This window comes from Mustela lutreola, chromosome X (assembly GCF_030435805.1).
Source record: "Mustela lutreola isolate mMusLut2 chromosome X, mMusLut2.pri, whole genome shotgun sequence".
In the NCBI taxonomy this organism is placed as follows: Eukaryota; Metazoa; Chordata; class Mammalia; order Carnivora; family Mustelidae; genus Mustela; species Mustela lutreola.
In genome coordinates, this window is record NC_081308.1 from 90,912,759 (window position 1) to 90,918,047 (window position 5,289).

Genomic DNA, 5,289 nt, shown 5'->3' on the forward strand with positions numbered 1-5,289 from the left:
CTATTTTTTCTTCTTGTTATTCTAATCATGTTTTGTTGTTTTCTCCCATGCCTCTCCACCTAGTGCGGAGAATCCCTCACTGCCATAGCTTCAAGCCAACAGATGATTCTTTCTGCTCAAGGAGACTCCCATATGTTATCAACTCTAGACACAGCTGCCTTGGTTTTCTATAACTCTTATTAAATTCCCACTGACCAATGTTGGTCCATAGGTAGGAACACCTATGCCCCTCATTCAGCATGAAGCAGCTACTGAAGATGAAACCTCTGCCCAAATGGCAAAGATTTTTCATTATTGATCTGTCAGAGTGGAATGTAGATACTGCTTTTAGGTAACCAACTTGAACAGTGGGAACCTGAGTAAGTTAGAAGGGCCCACAGTGACCCCTTACCACCTGGATAAATGCAAACAGGCCTATTAGGCAACCCACCTCAAAATATCCATAAGCCTTAGCTGATCAATGGGTTGCTTACACCCAGACACAGCTATCAAAAGAAAAAAATTTCATGTATTCCCATACCTCCTCACTTTCCTTCTTAACTACAGCCTTCCCCCACTGCTTTGTGGCAGATAGTCTCTCCCTTTCTGTCCTGCTTGCTTCTCTCTGGTGATAATAATAAACTTCTATCACCTTTGTTCAAAAAAAAAAAAAAAAAGGAGAGAGAGAGAGAGAAGAGAAGGAAAACTGGCTCTATAATCTCCGTGGTTCGGAAGTGATACACATCACTAACTTATTTGTTAGGCACAATAGTCACAGGGCCTAGGGTTCATGATACTCTTAGGGGGCTCATTAAAAATGTTTAATGTCTTTTCAAATCAGAAGATAAAATTAATATAATAACAACTAACATATAATAATTAATTAAGCCTGGATTACACTTATATGAATGCATTCATAAAATATATATATTTTTATGGTAAAGGGCCCATGACATCTAAAGCACCTAGGGCCCTTATAAGTTACAACATGGTCCTGGTAACATTTTTATTCATATTTCATTGGTGAGAATTATATTAATTTTTTATAGCTTCTCTAAAAAACTGCCACAAATTTAGTGGCTTAAAACAACAGAAATTGATATGCTTACAGCTCTCAAGACCAGAATCCCAAAATAGTTTTACTGCGTCAAAACGAAGATGTCAGCAGGGCTGTGCTTTATCCACAGGATGTAGGAGAGAATCTATTTCCTTGCTTTTTCCAGCTTTTAGTGTTGTATTCCCTGCATTCCTTGGCTCATAGCCCCTCCCCGCATCTTCAAAGCCAGCAACATATTATCCTCAAATTTCTCTCTGCTTCCCTCACATCACCTTTGCTTGTGGTCAGATCTCCCGCTGTGTCCCTTATTTACATTTAGGGCCCATCTGGATCATCCAGAATAAACTCCCTGTGGTAAGGTTTTTAACTTTTTCACATCAGCAAAGTCCCTTTTGCCATGCAAAATTAATATTTACAGGTTCTGTAGATCAGGATGAAGGGGACTTTCAGGGCCATTATTCAGTTTACCACAGAAACTTATCATATTACTCCATTTAACTGCAAAGGAGTGGGTGAGCTATGTAGCCCCTCATTGGATAGCCACTTGCCAGAAATAACCCTTCACTATGGAAGTGAAAACAGGAAGGCTAGCTGACTCTGCCACACTCCTAAATAGAGTTGTCACAAAAATTAATTGAGCTAATATATGTAAAATGCCTTGTGTAGTAATATATATATTGTGCCTTGCATATCATAAACCCTTGATACAGCATATCATCTATTATTATGCTGTTCACTCTTGTTATTCATTTGTACTATTCCTCTTTCTCTACCTCTTACCCACTCTCTCCTTTACTGATTTGCTCTTGACTCTTTGAGATCAAGGTTAATGTTGGGAAATATTTTCAAAAACACACATTTCACCCAAATTGGGTAGACTTGCCTTAGAGTGGTATATTACTTTCTCAGACTACGTTAAAAAATCTGCTTGTCAAGGAATTTGGAAATGTTTTTTAAAGACTAGATTCCAAACATTGTAAGAGGACCATGCAAAGCCAAGTTAAGTTGGCTCCCTCAGATAAGGGATTACTTACCCAGTTCATAAACTTACAGTGTTTTCTGTACTCCAAGGACGTTTGTCTCAAGGACCAGGAAAGCCTTTGTGTCCTTTCTTTGGGGCCTTAGTCCTCATGACCCAAATCCTAATCACCAGTTTCAAAGTTACTTTCAAGCTATTGTCCCAGCAGGTCTTGCATTATTCTTCACACAAATACCCTCTTAGTGCCTGGTTTTTGTTGTTGTTGTTGTTTTTATGGAACACTTCATGAATTTGTATGTCATTCTTGCACAGGGGCTATGCTAATCTCCTCTGTAGCATTAGTGTTTGCTCTAATAGCTCAATATCCCTATGGCATATACACACATTAGTATTGACTATGACCTATAATACAAACTTCCTCAGGTCAGATCTATTATTCTGGAAAAGTCTTCATTTTTGTCTAAGTACCTTCTCCTTTCAACCATGAATCCCTGGAATGTTTTCTACTAAGGTAGATCAGAGACTCCCTTAAGATTTGTTCTCCAAGACAGACCATTTCCCCATATTCCAGGAAATATCAGACTGTGCATAAATTGCTTTTCTGTACCATCCTCTCTGGGCTGTAGATCTTAGTAGATCTTAGTAGATATAAACAACCTTTGAGAAAGGAACTGACATCCCTGCTCTTACCCTTCTTCTTCTACCTGTTTTGACTGAGCCCCAGGTAGAAAGGATAAATGAAACTCCATAAAAGTTATAGGAACTTTGTCTCAATCCCTGGGAGTCATCATGGAAATCTCAGAGCTGTGTGGATAAGCCAAACATTCACCATGATTCTGTTGCAGCAGAATAATAACGACTGAGAAATGTTAAGATGCATATGCATGAGGACAACCTCATAGAGACCCTGGCAGACTTGTGTGGTGTGGAGAGAATGTCTTTCATGTCCCTGGGGAGGGGGTGTACCTAGAAGGTTGAAAGAGGACCAGGAGATCAAGAGAGAATTTGAAATTGGCAACAAGACAATGCATTAAGGAGTCCTTTCATGTCAGGCCGGGAAACAACACAGCTGATGTCTATAGGGATGGACAGCAGCCAGTGTGTAAGGAAAATATCATCAGCAGCCAATATGGACAGACACTAACCATTTCAGACAATAAGCGTCTCCTTTCATATCAGGAAAATACATGACTTCTATGTTATAGTTAAATCATTGTGTCAGTTGGGAAGGAGGAAAAAAAGAGAAAAGTTTGTAAGTGACTGAACCAGATACATTTCTGTGCTATATAAGGATGAAGTGGTCGAGAGCCAAGTTCAATGATGTTATCAGAAAATAAATCAATATTTTTAACTTCTTTAAGCTATTTCAGAGAATATTCATATTCTCAAACTGTATTTGTTGGGATTCTCAAGAAAAATGGAACCCCTATTTATATAAATATAATATACATGAGATTTATTTATTTGTTTTTGGGTATTGGTTTACATGATTTTGGAAACTGGCAAGTCTGAAATCTACAAAGCAGGCTGACACAATGGAAAGCCAAAGAAGAGTTGATGTTGTAGTCCCATGTTCAAAGGCAATTTGAAGACAGAATTCCTTCTTCCTGTCCCCAAAACTCTGAGCTCTATAGGGGTGCATGTTATAATCACCAAAAGGCAAACATTTCTGCGACAAAACTCAGCAAAAATGACATTGAACTATAAGCTATGGATGCTTCCTGGACTTTGTAGGATTCTTTTGTTCAGGGAATACCTTGAATACCTTGAATCACCATCTGTTGTCACCATTCTACAGACATGGGATAGACCCATGCTCCAAATTGGATTCAGATGTCAAGACTGATGATGCCTCACATACACACCAAGAGAATGTTGAAGTGTTAATACTTACATAATGAGGTTTTTTTCTGGAAAGCAGGGCAAGCTTCCTAAGCCAGTGCAAAAATGGCTCGATAAATCAGGGAAAGGAAAATGACCGGGGTTTTTTATGGTGATTGGGGAATAGGAATTCCCTTATGCAGGCAGAGGCTTTCATGGTTTGAACCTCCCACTGACACCAAAGAAAGGAACGTCTTGACTTTCTTATCATCTTTCCTAGATGTAGAGCACAAGGGGAAAGAAGAGGTGAGGCTTTTTTCCACTGTATATTTTTTTCCTGTTTTGTCAAAGATTATTTGACCATAGAGTTGAGGGTCCATATCTGGGCTCTCTACTCTGTTCCACTGGTCTATGTATCTGTTTTTATTCCAGTACCATGCTGTCTTGGTGATCACAGCTTTGTAGTAAAGCTTGAAATCAGGTAACGTAGTGCCCCCCATTTTATTTTTGTTTTTCAACATTTCCTTAGCGATTCGGGGTCTTTTCTGATTCCATACACATTTTTGGATTATTTGCTCCAGCTCTTTGAAGAATACCGGTGGAATTTTGATCGGAATAGCATTAAAAGTATAGATTGCTCTAGGTAGTAGAGACATTTTAACAATGTTTATTCTTCCGATCCAAGAGCATGGAATGGTCTTCCATCTTTTTGTGTCTACTTCAATTTCTTTCATGAGTGTTCCATAGTTCTTCGAGTACCTCTTTGGTTAGGTTTATTCCCAGGTATCTTATGGTTCTTGGTGCTATAGTAAATGGAATCGATTCTCTAATTTCCCTTTCTGTATGTTCATTGTTAGTGTATAAGAAAGCCACTGATTTCTGTACATTGACTTTGTATCCCGCCATGTTCAATAAATGGTGCTGGGAAAACTGGGCAGCTATATTTAGAAGAATGAAACTCGACCATTCTCTTACACCATACACAAAGATAAACTCAAAATGGATAAAAGACCTCAATGTGAGACAGGAATCCATCAGAATCCTAGAGGAGAACATAGGCAGTAATCTCTTCAATATCAGCCACAGCATCTTCTTTCAAGATATGTCTCCAAAGGCAAAGGAAACAAAAGTGAAAATGAACTTTTGGGACTTCATCAAAATCAAAAGCTTCTAGGGGCACCTGGGTGTCTCAGTGGGTTAAAGCTCTGCCTTCAGCTCATGTCATGGTCCCAGGGTCCTGGGATCGATCCCCACATCGGGCTCTCTGCTCAACAGGGAGCCTGCTTCGTCCTCCCCCCCCCCCCCCGCCTACTTGTGATCTCTCTCTCTCTCTCTCTGTCAAATAAATAAATAAAATCTTTTAAAAAAATCAAAAGCTTCTACACAGCAAAGGCAACAGTCAAGAAAACAAAGAGGCAACCCACGGAATGGGAGAAGATACTTGCAAATGACA

The 5,289-nt window shown here is 39.3% G+C and overlaps 1 non-coding gene across 1 annotated transcript; it reads right to left on the reverse strand.

Moving 5' to 3' along the window:
• Positions 1 to 2,282: 2,282 nt before the first annotated feature.
• Positions 2,283 to 2,390, reverse strand: LOC131822380 (U6 spliceosomal RNA). Its single transcript, XR_009350244.1, has one exon. It is a non-coding gene; the product is annotated as a U6 spliceosomal RNA (small nuclear RNA).
• Between the last annotated feature and the right edge of the window lie 2,899 nt (positions 2,391 to 5,289).